We start from the raw sequence: 20,530 nt of genomic DNA on the forward strand, positions 1-20,530 counted from the left end.
TTAGGGGAGCGCGGGGCGGGATCGAGGGCGGGGCCTGGAGGGCGGGGCCGGGGCGGGGACCGGTTGAGCCCAGCGGGGCGCGGGGTCCTAACGGAGCTCGGCCCCTTCCGTGCGACTAGGCCGCTTCCTGGGCCCCCTGCCTGCGCTACAGGGCCCCGCCTCCAGCCCCGCCCGCCCCCACCCCCGCAACCGAGGCGCGCCTTGGGGGAATCCAGCCGCAGGTTTCTTGCCTGTGCTTTATCTCTTGCCTTTGAACCTGGCACCATCCGCTGAGCTCTCTGGAGGAATCCAGCCGCAGGTTTCTTTCCTGTGCTTTATCTCTTGCCTTTGAACCTACCACCATCCGCTGAGCGCTCAGTCAGCCCCGGTTTCTCTTCCGTTCGCTGCAGGTCCTCCCCAGCCCCCTCCCGGGTCCCCTCTTCTGGCGCGGCTCTGATCCAACCGCGCATCTGCCAACACACCACGGACGCCCTGATCCGCCCGAGCGCACCGCTGGTCGTTGTGGCGGAGGCCCGGACTCCGCCCCAGGCCTCAGAGGCCACCCCCGGTGCCCCAAGTCTGGGGACCTGTCCCAGCTTTCAGGTCAAGCTGGTCCAATTCGTGGTTCATGGGTCCAACCTCAGAGTTGGGAACCCAAGGAACCACCCTGGGAGTTGGGAGGCGTGGAGGGCAGCTGGGCAAAGGGTGCGGTTCGGTGGGGGGGCAGGGGTCAGGCTGCAGAGCTGGGACGATAAGGCTGGGAGATAGGCCGGAGTGGGGGGTGGCAAAGCCCCAGGCTCCCTCTGGTCGGGGGGAACAGAAGGTGATTCCAGCGCACAGGGGCGGGGAGTCTGGGCGAGCCATGAACGCAGGACAATCCCGCATCAGGCAGAGGTGGTCTGTGAGCATCTGAGCAGCACCTAAGGGACTCGTGGTCCAGCTGTCGCCAGTTGAAGGGAAGGGGGTTCCAGAGCCGCTGGCCAACCCCACGTCGTCTGGGCACGTGGCTTCACCTTTGGACAATGTCTCTCCCTGAAGCAGACCCAGGGCAAGGTGGGGGAAGCCCGGGCTTTTTTTGGCTAGGCAAGTTGCTTCACATCTTTGAGATTTGATTTCCACACATAGAAAGGGGGAGGGCAGCAGAGACCTCTGCTGCAAGTGTGGATGAAGCTGTCCGTCTTGATCCAGTTTGCCAGTGTTTGCACTTGCTGTTCCCTCTGCTGGGCTATTCCTTCTCTTTTCAAATGTGTGCGTCCTTCTCGCTCAGCTGTCAGCCTGGCCCTCAGAACCCCTCTGTCCACATTCACCCTTTTATTTTCTTCCCGGCCCTCCAAGAGCTCCTTTGCACATAGGGAAAAGGCAGATGATAAAGCCTCTTTTCTCAGCGTTGCGACTAGGACTGTGGTATACGGCGCCTTGCACCTGGGGGTGCTCAGAACGTGGCAGCCATCTGGATTAATAGTGACACCAGAGACATGGTGGAATGGGGTGGTCCAGACCCCAGAGGAGAAGCAGGAGATTCCTGGAGATGTGGAGGGGAGGCCCTCAATAGAGGATTTGGGTGGGCCGGGGTCAGGGAGAGATTTCAGGTGGGAGGTACTGCATGGGCAAAGGTGGGGAGGCTGGAGGAAGGGCTCAGCCTGGCAGGAAGAGATGCAGGCCGAACCTTCTGCAGATGGGCTGCTTCTGGGCTACTCCATGCCCTTCTGGCCCCACCCCCCAGCCCACTCCATCTGTGTGCATGGAGTGTTCAGGGCAGGCTTCCAGGAGGAGATGACATCTGTAACCTGAGAGATGAGTGGGTGGGGGATTTAGCTGAGTTAGGGTCCAACGGTGAGTCATGAGAGGACAGTAGGGCAGGACCAGTCACTAAAGGCCCTCCAGGGTTCTCTGGGGAGAGGCACAATCAGATTTAAAATGAGACGGCAGCAGGAGTGGCTGGGTTGTGGTCTGGGAGTTGCAGACAGGAGTGAAGGGAGGAACTCTGGAGGGATTAAGTGGTAAAATCGCCAGGGTTTGTGGGAATCAGAGGAGCCAGGGCCTGGTTGTGGGGAGTGGAGAGATGGAGCCATTTCTAAGCTGGTGAGTCCAATGTAGGGTGTCTGGGTGGTGGGAAGGGGGACCCTAGGGAGGCAGGGGGAGCCCCTTGCGTCCTCCTCCCCTCCACACCTTCATACCCTCTGTGCTTGAGTGTGGGACAGGAAAGTAGGACTGGGGAAGCTGATAAGCCCTGATCCAGGTAATAAGCTGAGGGCTTCTTTGTCCCTTCTGCACCCCCTAGTCAGATGGCTGGTCCCAAGCACGTTGGCCTTTTCCAGACCCCGGGGCCATCATGGTCAGGACTGGAGGCTGGACCCTGGACCTTGGACGATGGGCCCTGTGCTAGGTGGAATAATGATGCCCACACATCCTAACCCCTGGAACCTGTGAATATGTGACCTTACAAGGCAAAAGGCACTTTGCATGCGTGATTAAGTTAAAGGATCTGGAGATGGGGGGGGGGGAATGATCCAATGTCATCACAAGGGTCTTTATAAGAGAGAGGGAGGAGAGTCAGAGAAAGACAGATTGGAAGATGCTATACTGTTGATTTTGAACATGGCTGATGGGACCACGAGCCAATGGATGCAGGCAGCCTCTAGAAACCGGAAAAGTCCAGGAAACAGATTCTCACCAAGAGCTTCCAGAAGGAATCCAGCCCTGCTGACACCTTGATTTTAGCCCAGTGAGACCCATTTTTGTTCTGACCTCCAGAACTATCAGGTAAAATGTGTACTGTTTTAAGCCACCATGTTGTGATGATTTGTTACTGTAGCAATAGGAGACTCAGACAGAGCCCCAACCTCCCATCCAGAGACCTGCTTGCACTGTCAGACCCCCTCCTATCTTGACGCAGTTTCCAAATCAGCATCCTGAGGACCCATCCAGGTCAGACCCACAACCCCTGCTATGTGTCCCCATCACCCACTCCTTGGGACCCTTTGCCCCCTCTAGTGGTCTCAGGGGCCGCTGCTCCCCTGTTCTGGTGGGGTACGGACTGAAGTCCCAGATGTCTCTCTGTCTGTCACTGCCTCTCCGTGCCCTGGAGTGTCCACCCTAGTGACTCTCACTCCAGCCCCTCACACTGGGCAGGTGTCTGCTGTCTCAGGCCCGTGGCTGGACAGAGGCCCTCAATTCAGGCAGCTCTGAGCCCACATTTGTGCTGTGTGACCTCGGGTATATGACACAGCCTCTCTGAACCCCGTGGCATCCTCTTCTATGGAATGGAAGATAACCAGGCCAACTGGGGTAGGGGGATCCTACGGGAACCACTCTCTCCGTATTTCCTCCCATTCCAAATGGCTTGAGTCAGGGCTGGGGGACGGGATGGGATGGGGGAGGATGGGGGACAGGAGAGGCCTTTGCACTGGCTGTTCCCTCTGCTGAAATACTCTTCCTGTGTGTCCATGTGGCCTTTTGGTTCTTAATCAAACCCACCCTGTGCCACCTAGAACATGGCCCGGCCTACAGTGGTGCTTCATAAATGTTCATTAAAGGCAGAGAGGATGGAGGGAGACAAGGCAAGAAGTGGAGTTTGCCTGAGAAAAGGCTTAGAAAGAGCGCTTGCTGGGTGTGCCTGTCTGGATGTGTCTGTGTGTCTCTATGTCCATCTAAATCTCTGTGTGTTTCTCTGTGTTTTCTTGTGTATCTGGGAGTGTATGTGTATGTCTGTCTCTGTGTGTCTCTGTGTATTTGTCTGGGTGTGTCTCTAGGTGTGTGTGTGTCCATCTGTGTGTCAGTCCGTCTTTGGGGGTGTCTGTGTGTCCATTGTCTGTCTAGGTTTCTGTGGGTGCCTGTGTACATGCATCTGAGCAGGGACAGACCGCAGCCTTAGCTTCCCCTGCCCAGCAGGTGCTGGATCTCACCCTCTTCCCCCCCAGAACAGCGTCCAGCTCCTCTCTAATCCCACTGCTTCCCCTCTACCCCCACCCCAGTGCCCTCCTGGCTCCATGCCTGTGTCCTCACCTGCCCAGAGTAGGTGCTCAGAGCACCCAGCTTCCCTCTGCCACCAGTCTAGCCCTCTCTCAGCTCCCGGAGCCCCAGAGGCTATAACCGGGTTTGAGTTCCACGGTCAGGTTGATGCCAGGCGCTGTGCTGAGAGGTTTACAGAAATGAACCTATGCAGCCATGTCCGTGAAGCAAGTGCAATGAAAATTCCCATTTCACAGATGAGGACTCGAGCCCAGAGGGGTGCAGGAAGCTGCCCTAGGCCACACAGCCACGGGGAGGAGTTGTCTTGGAAGCCAGTTCCTTCAGATCTCTTATTCTCTGTCAGCTTTCTTTCCCTTTGCTGGGTGGGTGGGGGCACAGAGGACCCTCATCTTCCTTCCCTCAGACTCTCCACTCACCCATTCCCCCAGGGCTGGTTCTCTCCTTCCCCCTTCATCTCTGTCCCTGGGGAGGTCAGGGCTGGCCTGGCCCACCGTCGGTGAGACAAGGGAAAGGACCCCCGTACCTATTGCGTGTGCAGCACTCACCACTCACGCTTACCTTCCGGCTCACAGGAAGCCCTGGTTCCTGACTCCTGCCCGGTGCTCCGACACCCTGAGAGCATCTGAGAAGCCTGCCATTTCCCCTCATCCTCACCTGCACGCCCGCAAGGTCTGTGCGATTCAGCAGATAAAAACCTCTGAGCCCTGAGGTACTGGGACCAACCACCTGGTGCCTGGACTCAAACCAGGATGGTCCCGAGGAAAACGTGGTTGTTGATCATCCTTCTGGGAGGGGAGATGATTTGCCCGCGGTGACGTAGCCAGGATGGGAGCCCTCATGCCGATACCCACCGATCGAAGACACCATCCCCTCTCTTAGATTTGATTAGGAGGAACTCGGGAGTCCTATTTTATTTTATTTCATTTATTTTTTGGCTGCGCCGCTCGGCTTGCGGGGTCCCGAGCAGGGATCGAACTCGGGCCCTGGGCAGTGACAGCCTGGAGCCCTAACCACTGGACCTCCAGGGGATTCCCAGGAGTACTATTTTAAAAGCGTTTTTCAAATAGGAGATGACAATCTCTGATTAGAACGTTTCCGCTTTGGAACAGTAAATATCTACCATTCAAAAGCTGCCCAAGGGGCTTCCCTGGTGGTGCAGTGGTTGAGAGTCCGCCTGCCGATGTAGGGGACACGGGTTCGTGACCCGGTCCGGGAAGATCCCACATGCCGCGGAGCGGCTGGATCCGCGAGCCATGGCCGCTGAGCCTGCGCGTCCGGAGCCTGTGCTCCGCAACGGAAGAGGCCGCAGCAGTGAGAGGCCCGCGTACCGCAAAAAAAAAAAAAAAAAAGCTGCCCAAGGCTTTCCTATAACAGTCAAATTTCTCCCACCATGTTTGTCTCCCAGGCCCCCAGCAGCTCAATTCATGGGTTCAGCTTCCTGAAAGAGTCTCTGTGTAGAAATGAACATCTTCTTTTCTTTTCTTTCTCTATTTTGAAAGAATAACTTGCACCTTATTCATTCTTTTGCATCTTGATATTTTCAAATGGATGTTAAAATAGACGTAACATAAAATGTACGATTTTAACCACGTCGAGTGTCCAGTTCAGTGGCATTAAGCGCATTTACTTTGTTGTACAGCATCCCCACCATCCGTCTCCAGAACTTTTCATCTTCCCAAACTGAAACTCTGTCCCCATTAAACACTCTCCCCATCCCCCTCCCCCAGCCTCTGGCCCCCACCATCTACTTTCTGTCTCCATGGATCTGACTCCTCTAGGGACCTCCTAGAAGTGGAATCAGACAGTATTTGTCCTTTGGTGTCTGGCTTACTTCACTGAGCATCATGTTCTCAAGGTTCATCCGGGCTGTTCCATTGCACGGATGGACCGCATTTTGTTTATCCACTCATCTGTTGATGGACACTGGGGTTGCTTCCACCTTTTGGCTGTTGTAAAGTATGCTGCTATGAACATGGGTGTACAACTATCTCATTGAGTGTCTGCTTTCAATTCCTTTGGGTATAGACCCAGAAGAGGAATTGCTGGGTCACATGGTAACTCTATGTGAACTTTTTTTTTTTTTTTTTTTTTGCACTATGCGGGCCTCTCACTGTTGTGGCCTCTCCCATTGCGGAGCACAGGCTCCGGACGCGCAGGCTCAGCGGCCATGGCTCACGGGCCCAGCCGCTCCGCGGCATGTGGGATCTTCCCGGACCGGGGCTCGAACCCGTATCCCCTGCATCGGCAGGCGGACTCTCAACCACTGCGCCACCAGGGAAGCCCTATGTGAACTTTTTGAGGCACCTGAATCTTGTTTTTTAATTTAATACTTTTAGGAGTGCTTTGATACCCATACATAAAGAAGTCTCTTTTTTGTTGCTGTTGTTTTTGTTTTTTGGAAAGGGGGAGTGAGGGTTTTGTTTTATTCTTATTACGTAACAGCCTTAGAGATATAATTCACATGCTATCCAATTCCTCAGTTTACACTCTTCAAGTCAAGGGTTTTTACTGCAGCCACAGAGCTGGGCAGCTCTCACCACGTTTTTTTTTTAAGGGAACAAGTCCCCTATCCACGGACAAGAAGTTTGCTTCTAATCTAGGTAACGGTGTAATGAGTAACCTGGTGCAGAGGTGATGTTGAGTCAGGGTGAGTAGATCACCATAAGTTCCTAGGAGTAGAATTGCTAGTCAGGGCGTGTGGGAGGGTAGAATTTTGACAGCTGTTGTAGCAAGGCTCCCACCCTCCACAGTGGCAGAACTACCGGACTTTGCTAATCTGAGAGGTTAAAAATCTTGCAGTTCTAATTTGCGTTTTTATTATTTGGGGTGAGGCTGCGCATCCTCTCGGTCTTTAAAAGGTGGATCTCTAGATTCTTTTCCTGGAAAAAATTTTTTTCTTTAGTTTTGTTTTGTTTTAGTTAGAGAGGCTTTAAAACTTATGATAAAATACATCTGGAAACTCTTTTTAATATTAAGGAAATGACTTATTCTCTGATATGAGCTGTAATAGCCACACTCACCCCAGTTGCATTTTTTTAAATTTACTTTATTGAAATGTAGTTGATTTACAATGTTGTATTAATTTCTGCTTTACAGCAAAGTGATTCAGTTATACGTATATATACATTCTTTTTCATATTCTTTTCCATTACGGTTTATCACAGGATATTGAATGTAGTTCCCTGTGCTATACAGTAGGACCTTGTTGTTTATCCTTCTCTATGTATTAGTTTGCATCTGCTAATCCCAAACTCCCAATCCATCCCTCCCCACCGCCTTGGAAACCACAAGTCTATTCTCTATGTCTGTGAGTCTGTTTCTGTTCCATAGATAAGTTCATTTGAGTCATATTTTAGATTCCACATATAAGTGATATCATATAATATTTGTCTTTCTCTGTCTGACTTACTTCACTTACTATGAGAATCTCTAGGTCCATCCATGTGTGGCAAATGGCATTATTTCATTCTCTTTTATGGCTGAGTAGCATTCTATTATAAATATTTCTGTACCCCCCGAGTTGTATTTTTACCTTGTTTATAATGTTTTCTCCCCACAAGTCTATTTGGATTTTAGGAAGTTGGACTTATCCACCTTTTTCTTTTGCGGTTTTTTTTTTTTTTTTTTTTTTTTGCGGTACGCAGACCTCTCACTGTCGTGGCATCTCCCGTTGCAGAGCACAGGCTCCGGACGCGCAGGCTCAGCGGCCATGGCTCATGGGCCCAGCCGCTCCGCGGCATGTGGGATCTTCCCGGACCGGGGCACGAACTCATGTTCCCTGCATCGGCAGGCGGACTCTCAGCCACTGCGCCACCAGGGAAACCCTCTTTTGCGGTTTTTATGTTTAATTTATTTTTCTTAGAAAGGCCTTACAGGGAATTCCCTGCAGTCCAGTGGTTAGGACTCAGCACTTTCACTGCCAAGGACCTGGGTTCAGTCCCCGGTCGGGGAACTAAGATCCCACGTGCCTTGCAGCACAGCCAAAAAAAAAAAAAGCCTTACCTACTCTCAAATTATTATTTTAAAAAAGTCCCCATGTGTTTTCTTCATAGTGCTTTTATGATCTGATTTTTCCCATGTAAAACTTTGATCCATCAGGAATTTATGTTGAGGCGTGGTGTGAAGTAGGGATCCAGGTTTGTGTTCCCGGTTGTCCCAAGAGCACTTGCATCATCCATCTTTTTAGATGCAGTTTTGGGGAGATCCCTAGAGCTGTCACATCTTCAAGGAGGATAGTTTTGAAATATGGGGAGACATTAGAATTGTCACAATATGAAAACTGTTTCCTACTAAATTGATAATTTAGGAAATTGGTCCCCACTCAAACCTCCAAGTTTTTTCCCAGAACTGAGCCACACCCATGGGACATGACTTTTTGGGGGGATGGGGTGGGAATCAGTCATTCTCTGCTTGTGGGATATTATAAACATTCCACAAAAACACAATGCTAACACACTGCAAGTCGATCGCAAAATGATATGACAAATCTTGCAACCTGGTGAGATTCCAATCAGTAGACAGAAGAGGCTATAGAGAGGGACCAAAAACGCTGATAAGTCATTGACAAAGAAAGACTTGGTGGTCAGTCCAAGACATAATTAAACATGGAGAAGGGGGCCATTGGCAAAGGCAGGATTGGTTGCTCCAGGGAGCGTGACTCAAATGCAAAATGAATCAGACCCTGAGACCTGTGTGTGGTTTGCCTGGGGCTGTGGTAACACACTATCATGAACTGGTTGGCTTAAAGATAGAAACATATTCTCTCATAGTTCTGAAAGTTCAAAATCCAAAAATCAAGGGACTTCCCTGGGGGTCCAGTGGTTAGGACTCTGTGCTTCCACTGCAGGGGACATGGGTTCAATCCCCGGTCAGGGAGCTAAGATCCTGCAAGCCTCACAGTGCGGCTAAAACAAACAAACAAACAGACAAAATCAAGGTGTTGGCAGGGACACGCTTCCTCCAAAGGCTCTAGGGAAGAATCTTTCCTCCCTCTGCCTAGTTTCTGGTGGCTGCCGGCACTCCTAGGCGTTCCTCAGCTTGCAGCAGCATCGCTCGTTTCTGCCTGTCTTCACTTCTCTGTGTGTGTGTTTTGCTCTCTCCAAATTTCTCTTATAAGTACACCAGTCATTGGCTTTAGGGCCCACTCTACCCCAAGATGACCTCATCGTACCTTGATTACATCTGCAAAGACTCTATTTCCAGGGACTTCCCTGGTGGTGCATTAGTTAGGACTCTGAGCTCCTGATGCAGGGGGCCCAGGTTTGATTCCTGATCAGGGAACTAGACCTCACATGCATGCCGCAACTAAGAGTTTGCATACCACAACTAAGGCGCCCACGAGCCGCAACTAAGACCCAACGCAACCAAAGAAATAAATAAATATCTTTTTAAAAGACCCTATTTCCAAATAAGGTCACATTCACAGGTACTGGAGGTTAAGATTTCAGCCTATCTTTTGAGGGGGGGACACAATTCAACTCACCATACCCTCCCACTTTTTATGTTTTGTTTTCTTTGTGTGTGTGTGTGTCTGTCTGTCCCCCAAAATGACTCTTTCCAGAATGCTATTGGAAGATTACATGTGAATTATTAAATACAAATTCATGGGAGGGAATGCCCCACCCTCCATAAAAAAGCACCCTATGAATTTGTTTCAAGAGTTACCTGTAGTTTCAGTTATAACCCACATCTTGTTCACTATAAAGTGAATGAATTCCTTGTCATAATTTGGACTCTGTTTTGAAAGTTATGGTTCGTTCCAATCAACCCTTTTATTTCCTCGCTCTGGGGTTTTGATGCCAGTGTTAATTGCAGGGTCTTTCCTCTGGGGCCTGTGAGCTCAAGCTTATGAGGAGACCCCTTGGTGATTCCAGGTCAACGTGGTGGGGGTGTGTGTGTGTGTGTGTGTGGCGGGGGTGAGAACAGGATGTCCAGGATGTGGCTAGGAGGTCGAGATAACCTTCCCAAGGACTGAATGTCCCTCAGCTGAAGGGACAGGTGGGCAGGGATGCAGAGGGCTGGGCAAGAGGGGGTTGCACTGAAAACAAAAGCCCAGTGTGACCCAAGGGGACAGCCTGGGGGAGGCTGTCCACTCAGGCCTAGGGGCCCTGGGGCTCAGACTTCCTGGAGCCACAGTCGGTTTTCATAGGAGGGCATCATGCTCTGATTAGCAATCTGGAGGGTCACGGGGCTCAGCATGGGCAGTGCACGGAGAGAACAGAGTGAAAGGGGCCTGTTTTCTGAGAGGAGGGTGTCTGGATACTGGAGGGACTGGGGAAAGGAAAGAGAGAGGGGTGGGAGGGAGATTGCAGGACAGGCTTTGACTGTGCACCTGGCACGATGTCCCTCTGTGGCCTGGTAGCCAGCTGGGTGTCCCTGAGTGGGGAGTGCAGGACACCAGCAGGTTGGGAGGGAAGGGGCTGGATTGGACAGGAGATGTCCAGGTGTCCGTGGGAGGCATGCACTGGAGATTCCTTGTGTCTGTCTGCGTGTCCCTAGTGTCAGCCCAGGGTAGAGCTGTGGGGTGGTAGGAGGCCCCGTGGCTGCCCGCCTCCATGGACGAGGGCAAGAGGAGGGGGGATGGGCCCCCAAACGGCAGGGACCGCCCTCAGCACCCAGGCAAGGGAGGCCGCTGTGCAACTTTGCTGGACAGATGGGGCTGAAGGTCAGCAGGTGAAGGATTAATTCAGACCTTGAGCTTGGCCTCCAGAGCTTGCTGGGGCAGGAGCAGCGAGAGGAAAAAGAGGAGGACTGGGAGGGGAAAATTGCATTTACTGATTATTTCTCAAATGCAGGCCTTGTCCTCCGTTTCTCGCCTATTCAAAATAATAACATTAGCCAGAAACCATCACGGGGAATTTACATGGCAGACATTATTTTATTTTATTTTTTAAAATAAATTTATTTATTTATTTATTTTTGGCTGCGTTGCTGCACGCAGGCTTCTCATCACAGTGGCTTCTCTTGCTGCGGAGCACGGGCTCTAGGCACGCAGGCTCAGTAGTTGTGGCTCGGCGGCTCTAGAGCGCAGGCTCAGTAGTTGCGGCACAGGCTTAGCTGCTCCGCGGCATGTGGGATCTTCCCAGACCAGGGTTCGAACCTGTGACCCCTGCATTGGCAGGTGGATTCTTAACCACTGTGCCACCAGGGAAGCCCCAGTCATTATTTTAAATGAACTCATCTGACCCCTCAACAGCCCCGTGAGATGCGTACTCCTGTGCTTTTGCAAGCGAGGAACCTGAGGCACAGAGAGGTTAGGGCACTTGCCCAAGGTCACACAGCCTGTGAATGGCTGAGCTGGGGCTGGAACCTGGGTGATGTGCTCTGCTGGCAGTGAGCCTGTCTGGTGTCTGTTCCGGTGAGGCTATGGGCTGAGAGGCAGGGGTAGCAGGAGACAGGCTTGGTTGAGTCTCCCCGGGGTCTGTGGGAGCACTGGTGGTGTGACCTGCTGGTGGGACTGACCTAAATTCGCCTCCCTGGAAAGTTCCCCATCCAACCCCACTTCCCCTTTTGCTACGCTACAGAGTGGGGGTGGGGAATCCTCCGGAAATGGTGGTGGGAGGAGGGAGCTGAGAGCTGGCTGGGCAGAGGAGGGGTGGGGACTGGGGCTGCAGGTAAAGAAGAGGGGCAGGGCTCAAGCTCGGGACCTTTGGGGTCCCTACCTCACCCTTACCCACTGGGAGAGGGGCAGTCTTTGTTCAAAGCCCAGGATTTCTCAGTTCTTCCCAGTCTAGGAGTGCCCTGGGGTGTCCCAGAGGGAGAAACAGGTCCTGAGGTGAGCGGTCAAGCTTTTGTGTAGTACTCAATGCCTTCTCTTGTATTTTACAAATCGTGTGTGTGTGTGTGTGTGTGTGTGTGTGTGTGTGTGTGTGTTTGTTGACTAGAAGAAAATCATCTCTGGGGACTTCCCTGGTGGTCCAGTGGTTAGGATTCTGTGCTTCCACTTCAGGAGGCACAGGTGCGATCCCTGGTCAGGGATGTAGGATCCCGAAAGTCTGGCAAAAAACCCAAAACAAACAAACAAAACAAAAATATGGGGTGGTCTTTCCTTTTCGCCGAATGCTGTCAATATGGTGTTTCAGGCGCTTCGTGGAGGTTGGCCGGGTGGCCTACGTCTCCTTTGGGTCTCATGCCGGGAGGCTGGTCGCGATTGTAGTTATTATTGATCAGAACAGGGCTTTGGTGGATGGACCTTGCACTCAAGTAAGGAGACAGGCTATGCCTTTCAAATGCATTGCAGCTCACTGACTTTCCCCTCAAGTTCCCACACAGTGCCCGGCAGAAGTCTGTCGAGAAGCCTGGGAGAAGGCAGATATCAAGGCAAAGTGGGCAGCCACAAGGTGGGCCAAGAAGATTGAAGCCAGAGAAAAGAAAGCCAGGATGACAGACTTTGATCGCTATAAAGTCACGAAGGCGAGGAAAATGAGGAACAGACTAATCAAGCTTGAAGTTAAGAAACTTCAAAGGGCAGCTCCCCTGAAGACTTCTCCCAAGAAAGCATTTGTTGCTAAGGAGGCAGCTACGGCAGCTGCTGCAAAGGTTCCAGCAAAAAAGATGACCGCTACGGGTAAGGAGGCACTGCTCCAAAGGCATCTGGCAAGAAAGCATGAGAGCATACGAGGCTGTTATAAACAGAATAAAGGTTCTTTTTGGAAAAAAAAAAATGAGGGGTGGAATAGGGAGCGTGGGAGGGAGACGCAAGAGGGAGGAGATATGGGGATATATGTATAGCTGATTCACTTTGTTATAAAGCAGAAACTAACACATCATTGTAAAGCAATTATACTCCAATAAAGATGTTAAAAAAAAAAAAAGACAAAGGAAAAACTGAAAAAAAAAAAACCCAAAACCCCGAAAATCATCTCTGATCCAAAAGCCTCCTGACCCCTAGGTATGAGCAGGGCCATCAGAGCTGAACCTTGGAGGGCAAGAGTGTGTCGGGGCAGTCAGGCTGTCAGGCAGAGGGCAGTGCATGCAAAGACTTGGAGGTTTGAAGCAGCATGTTCTGAGATGCTCGTTAATGGTGCAAGGAGCAGAGAGGACAGGTAGATACGAGACTGCAGAAGAAGCAGAGCTGGCGCCAAGAAAGTCCTTAAAGGCTTGGATCTAGTCTTGGGAGCAATAGGGAGTCATGGAAGGGTTTAAAGCAGGGAGGGACATGGTCTTATAAGTGTGTCCCAGGAACTCCCCTGGCTGCTGTCTGGAGGACGGGCTGGGGAAGAGGGGAGAGGTAGGGGCAATCACCTAGTACAAAGTTGATAAGACCTGAATAGGGCAGCGGGGTGGAAGGAAGGAGGGGATTTTTAACTATTAGAACTTTTTATTCAAATATAGCACAAATGCCAAAAAGAAATGCACAGGTCACAAATGTACGTTGCAAAGTTTTCACAACATGAACATGTTTGTATAGCACCCCGATCGAGGACAGAACATCACCGGCCCTCTGAAGCCTCTGCCGTGTCTTCTTCTGTCACTCCCTCTGCCCGCTGTGCCCCTCCACCCCTAGGGTAACCCCTAACTTAACATTGAATAGCATAGAATCACTTTGCTTGTCATTTGGACTTTTTTTTTTTTTGAGGTTGGGTATCCAATTTTATTTTATTTATTTATTTAATTTTTTTTATTGGGGTATAGTTGAATTACAATGTTGTGTTAGTTTCAGGTGTACGGCACAGTGAATCCGTTATACACACACATATATCCACTCTTTTTTTAGATTCTTTTCCCATAGAGGCTGGACTTTATGGCTTCTTTCAGGCAGGGTGATAATTCTTTTTTTTTGTTTTTGCGGTACGCGGGCCTCTCACTGTTGTGGTCTCTCCCGTTGCGGAGCACAGGCTCCGGACGTGCAGGCTCAGCGGCCGTGGCTCACGGGCCCAGCCGCTCCGCGGCATGTGGGATCTTCCTGGACCGGGGCACAAACCCGTGTCCCCTGCATCGGCAGGCGGACTCTCAACCACTGCGCCACCAGGGAAGCCCTGGGTGATAATTCTTGTTCATTGTTGTAGAGTCTCTCAACCACTACTAATACTTGAGTCTGAATGCTTCTTGGTGTGTCCCATGCATTGTAGGATGTTGTGCAGTATCCCTGGCTTCTACACACGGGATGACTGTAACACGTGCCCCTCCCCCCAAGTTCTGACTACCAAAAATGTCTCTAGATGTGGCCAAATGGCCCATTAGGGGTAAAAATCACCCCGGGTTGAGAATCACTGCGATATAGTATTCCATTTTGTGAAATCATCACAATTTATTGACACATCCTTTTATTGAGCATTTAGATGGTTTCCAGTTTGGGGTTATTACAAGCAGAGGTGTTAGGAATATTCTCGTAGGTTTCTCAGTGAAGGTAAGTCCACATTTCCTTTGACTTTATTCCTAGAAGCCATAGGGTAGATGTTGATTCAGCTTTGTGGATCCTGCCAAACAGTTTTCCAAAGTGGTTGTGTCGTTTTACTCCCCTACCAGCAGTGCAGAAGCGTCACTTGGTATGGTCTTTCTCACGTTAGCCATTCTAGTAGGTGTCATGACATTTTGGTTTTAACTGGCGTTTCCCTGATGACTCATGATGTCAAGCATCTTTTTATTTATTGGCCATTTGGAGATTACCTTTTGTGAAAGGCCCATTTTTCCTATGACATTTCTGCCTTTTTCTTGTTGATTTGTAAGAGCTCTTTATATATGCTGGACATATAGTGGCATCAGGGCCATCTTCACTCTAGTCCTTCTGGTCCCTTTGGCCACCTCCATCACACTGATGTGCCTGGCTGCATTGATCATCAGGTTACATTCTACTCTGGATCTACAGTGACATGATCTCTCTGACCACTGTGGGGGAGACACACTTGAAAGACACAAGTACCTAGAATAAAATCACTGCACTCCCAGCAGGGACAACCACTTCCATAATGTGTATTTACTTCCACAGACAGAGATGTATCTGGAAACAACACACGTGTGTGTTTAATTTATATAAATAGTATCACACTGTACTATCATCACACGACTTATTTTTTGTTTTCACTCAGGAGTATTTTCTTTTCATTTTTAAAAAATTAATTAATTAATTAGGCTGTGTTGGGCCTTTGTTGCTGCACGCAGGCTTTCTCTAGTTGTGGCGAGAGGGGGTTACTCTTCGTTGCAGTGCGCGGGCTTCTCATTGCGGTGGCTTCTCTTGTTGCAGAGCACGGGCTCTAGGCATGTGGGCTTCAGCAGTTGCAGCACGCAGGCTCAGTAGTCATGGAGCATGGGCTTAGTTGCTCCACAGCATGTGGGATCTTCCTGGACCAGGGCTCGAACCCATGTCCCCTGCATTGGCAGGTGGATTCTGAACCACTGTGCCACCAGGGAAGTCTCTCAGCAGTATCTTTCTGAGATCCACTTATGTAGCGACAGAGATGAGAGGAGATATTTTCCCCTTTTCACTTGTGCATAATATTCCATCACAGGACTATTTTTCTTTCCATTTCTCTACTCCCCCACAAATGGACAGTCTAGTGGCTTCTAAGTTTTCACTCTTATGAACTTCAACAAAGTCCTTATAGCTGGTTCCTTGGTACTTCTCAGAAAGTTATTTCCTTTTAAAACCCACTCTCCACTTTTCCTGCTGCCTCCACAAGAAATGGTTCAATTGATTGGCCATTTGGAGATGACCTTTTGTGAGGAGCCCATTTCCCCCTTGGGGTTTCTGCCTTTTTCTTGTTGATTTGTAGGAGCTCTTTATATATGCTGAACCATGGGTCCTTTGTCAGCTATATTTCTGGGGCAGATATTTTGGAAGAAGTTTTGGGAGGCATTCAGGAGGTAAGGCCAACAGATCTAGGTGACTGATTGGAGGAAGGAGTAGAGAAATATGTACCAATTTCTGGCTAAGTGTCAGGGTGACTGAGGGGGTCATTGCTGAGGTGGAATCATGGGAAGAGCCACAGGTGAATAAGGTGCTGGTGGATCTGAAGAGTCACTAGATTTTGACCTGGGGTCCCATGGACAAAGTGGAGCTCCAAAAGGAAGGGCCCCTGGGTGGGCTTCAGACCTCAGAAATCATTTGCAAGATACTCAGTCTTTTGCATTTTTCTGAGAATCTCTAGCTTGGAGCAGGTCCAGACATAACACGTTGATTCAGAGCCCCAAACACAACAGGGTCTTATGGGCCAACTGAGGACAGCTGAGGATCTGGCAACAGGATTTTCTTTATTTGCATTAAAATTTTTTAACTTATTGTAAAGCAGAATTGACTTTTTCCTTTGTTATGTAGCTCTGTGCATGTTAACATGTGTATAACCATCATCACAGTCAGGGTATAGAACAGTTCCATCACTTGACAAAATTCCCTTGCACTGCTCCCTTTTTTAAAAAGTTAATTAATTAATTAATTAATTTTTGGCTGCGTTGGGTCTTCCTTGCTGCCCGGGCTTTCTCTAGTTGCGGTGAGCGGGGGCTACTCTTCGTTGCGGTGCTCAGGCTTCTCACTGTGGTGGCTTCTCTTGTTGCGGAGCACGGGCTCTAGGCGCACAGGCTTCAGTAGTTGTGGCTCGCGGGCTCTAGAGCACAGGCTCAGTAGCTGTGGTGCGTGGGCCTAGTTGCTCCGAGGCATGTGGGATCTTCCTGGACCAGGGCTCAAACCCGTGTCCCTTGCATTGGCAGGTGGATTCTTAACCACTGCGCCACCAGGGAAGCCCCGTAGGATTTTATTTTTTTTAATAGACTTTATTTATTAGGGCAATCGTAGGTTCACAGCAAAACTGAGTAGGAAGTACAGGTAGTTCCCATATACTCCCTGTACCCAGCCCCACGCGACCAGCCTCCTCCACTACCAACATGGCACTGAGGAAGTGCCTTTGTTACAATCAATGAACTACATTGACACATCATAACCATCCCAAGTCCCTAGGTGACTTTAGGGTTCACTCTTGGTATCGTTCATTCTATGGGTACAAATGTATAATGACACGCACCCACCATTATAGCATCATACAGAGTCGTTCCACTGTCCTAAAAATCCCCTGCACTCCACTGATTCATCCCTCCTTACCCCTCAACCTCTGGTAACCACTGATCTTTTCACTCTTTCTATAGTTTTGCCTTTTCCATGTCATAGAGTTAGAATCGTGCAGAATGTAGCCTTTTCAGATTGGCTTCTTTTACATTTAAGTTTCCTCCATGTCTTGTCTTTTTTTACCCATGGTATGTCTCTTCTTTAATTTTTTCAACAATATTTTGCAGTTTTCAGAACATAAGTTTTGCACTTTTGTTAAATTTACTCCTGAATATTTTATTTTTTCCATTATATTGAAAATAGAATTAGTTAAAAAATTTCTTTCTCCTATAAATATAATTAATCCTTCCATGTCTTGTCATAGCTTGGTAGTTCATTTCTTTTTCACGATGAACAATATTTCCTTGTCTGGATATATCACAGTTTATTTATCCACTCACCTACTGAAGGACATCTTGGTTGCTTCTACATTTTGACAATTATGAATAAACCTGCAAACATCTGTGTGCAGGTTTTGTGTGGACAGAGCTTTCAACTCACTTGGGTAAATATCAAGGATGGTGATTGTTGGATCATATAGTAAGGGTATGTTTAGTTTTATAAAAACCTGCCAAACCATCTTCCAAAGTGGCTGGATCATTTTGCCTTCCCACCAGCACTGAGTGAGAATTCCTGTTGCTTTCCAGGGATTGAGATCATTTTTTTTCTTTTTGGCCGTGCTGTTCGGCACGTGGGATCTTAGTTCCCCAACCAGGGATCCAACCCGTGCCGCCTTGCAGTGGAAGCACAGAGTCTTAACCACTGGACCACCAGGAAAGTCCTGGCAATGGGATTTTTAATCACAGAAAAATCTAGAAAAAAATATTGGGTTCCACCTGCATGCATCGTTTTTTCTTAGAATACTGTCTGAAAACACTTTCCATATTGTTAAAAAAAAATCTGTGTCATTAGAATAATCTTTCCATATACTTAAAAGCATTAAACACATTTTTAATGACTGCCTAGCCGATTTGATCACGTTATTATATTGCAGTTTACTTAACTGTGCACTGTAAGCTTTGTGCTAAGTGAATATTAAAATAATGCTACCAGGGGGTGAGGGAGGGGTGGATTGGGAGTTTGGGATTAGCAGATGCAAACTAATACATACAGAATGGATAAACAACAAGATTCTACTGTATAGCACAGGGAACTACATTCAATATCGTGTGATAAACCGTAATGGAAAAGAATATGAAAAAGAATATATATTTATATATATATCTGAATCACTTTGCTGTGTAGCACAAATTAACACAACATTGTAAGTCAACTGTACTTCAATAAAATAAATTTTAAGAAAAGCGCTACCATGAGTATGGTTATGTGTAAATACTTGCCTACTTCTCGTATTTCTTCAGGATGAACTCTCAGAAGTGGAAATACTGGCTTGAAAAAGACAAACACTTTATGATTCTTGGTTCATGTTGCCAAATGCTCTCCAGAAGGCTGTCATTTATACTGAAAGCTGCAAGCCAAAGCAATATTCTGCAATTTTTTTAAAAAGCCACGGTTTAAACAGACAAAAAGATGTTGCATTTTTAATCAGCAATGAGTATCTTTGAGAATTCCCGAAGTTGACTGTCTTTTCCCTGGTGTATCAGCACTGCTGTTTGGCTTGTTTCACCAGGATACTTGTGATTTCTCTGTTCATCTTCTCCATCTCTTGGTTGGACGATTCATCAAAATCGATTCATATAAGCTATTTACATTTTATTTTATTTTATTTTTAAATATGTTTGGTTATATACTAGATATTTTTTTCTTTTATTTATTTATTTGGCTGTGTTGGGTCTTAGTTGCGGCATGCGGGATCTTCGTTGCAGCATGCGGGATCTTTCTTTGTGGCACGGTCTCTTCTTTGTGGCGTGTGGGCTTCTCTCTAGTTGTGGCGTGCAGGCTCAGTAGTTGTGGCGCACAGGCTCCAGAGCACGCGGGCTCAGTAGTTGCAGCGTGGGGGCTTAGTTGCCCTGTGGCATGTGGGATCTTAGTTCCCCGACCAGGGATCAAACCCGTGTCCCCTGCACTGGAAGGCAAATCCTCTCTTCATTTTTTATAAATGTATTTATTTATTTAATTTTGGCTGTGTTGGGTCTTCGTTGCTGCACACGGGCTTTCTCTAGTTGCAGTGAGCAGGGGCTACTCTTTGTTGTGGTGCACGGGCTTCTCATTGCAGTGGCTTCTCTTGTTGCGGAGCACAGTCTCTAGGCACGTGCACTTCAGTAGCTGTGGCACGCGGACTCAGTAGTTGTGGCACACAGGCTTAGTTGCTCTGAGGCGTGTGGGCTCTTTCCAGACCAGGGATCGAACCCGTGTCCCCTGCACTGGCAGGCACATTCTTAACCACTGTGCCACCAGGGAAGTCCCTGGAAGGCAAATTCTTAACTACTGGACCAGCTGGGAAGTCCCAAGCTCTTTACATTTTAAAGAGAGATAACCCAGTACATTCCTTTCCCATTTCTCCCACTACTCTTAAGCTTAGAAAGAGATTTGAAACCTCAGAGATTTGAAATCCATTTACTTTTATTTCCTTAATTTTTTTTTAGTCCCATGAAAATATGTAGTTCGATTTTTAGATATTTAACTCTTCAGATCACTTTGTATTCATTAGCAATTGTTGTGTAACAAATTATCCCAAAACATAGTGGCTGAAAGAAGCAATAAATATTTCTTATCTTTCCAATTTTCTGTGGATCAGGAGTCTGGGAGTTTCCTGATCCAGTTTGGCTTGGAGGGTCCGGCGAGGCGGTTCTCAGGAGGTTGTAATCAGAGATGTCATCATCTAAAAGCTTGACTGGATTCACTTTGAAGGTGGCTCACTCATGTGACTGGAGAGTTGGTGCTGGCTGTTGGTGGGAGGCCTCAGCTCCTCACCACCTGGGCCTCTCCACAAGACTGCTTGAACATCCTCACAATATGGCAGCTGGCTTCCACCAGATCAAGCAATCCAAAAGACCAGGGGTGGTCACACGACAGCCTGCAGGTCAAATCTGGCCCACTGCCTGTTTTTATACATAAACTTCCATTATTGGCACAAATGATCGTTTGCTTAAATGTTGTCTATGGCTGCTTTTACAACAGCAAGTCTAGTCGTTGCAACAAAGATTGCATGGCCCTTGCTATACAAAATACTTACTATCCAGCTCTTTACAGAAGAAACCCTGCCAACCCCTACAAAAGACCAAGGTGGAAGCTGCAATGTCATTTATGACCTAGCCATATATGACTGTCCTACAGAATTCCACTGGTCACACAGATCATCCCACCTCTGCTTTAATATGGGGGGGAGACTTGAATACCAGGAGGTGAGGGTCACAGGGGGCCTATCTTAGAGGCTGACTGCCACACCCCTGAAATTTGTTTGCAGTTATTTTTGCAAAGATGCTGGGCTGCCTGCCTGCAATTCATTTTTCCTTCTTAACTCCTAAAGAACATTGATTTTGTCTGGGACAACAGTATGCTCAGTTTAAAATGCAAATGTCCTTAGATTTCCTTGGAGCTTGAAGTGGTCATGTGACCCATGTGTGGCCAATGAGATGGAAGTGG

At 48.6% G+C, this 20,530-nt stretch overlaps 1 pseudogene; it reads left to right on the plus strand.

Moving 5' to 3' along the window:
• The first annotated feature begins 11,994 nt into the window (after positions 1–11,994).
• Positions 11,995–12,696, plus strand: LOC117311900 (large ribosomal subunit protein eL14 pseudogene; annotated as a pseudogene).
• Positions 12,697–20,530: the final 7,834 nt, after the last annotated feature.

This window comes from Tursiops truncatus, chromosome 3 (assembly GCF_011762595.2).
Source record: "Tursiops truncatus isolate mTurTru1 chromosome 3, mTurTru1.mat.Y, whole genome shotgun sequence".
Lineage (NCBI taxonomy): Eukaryota > Metazoa > Chordata > Mammalia > Artiodactyla > Delphinidae > Tursiops > Tursiops truncatus.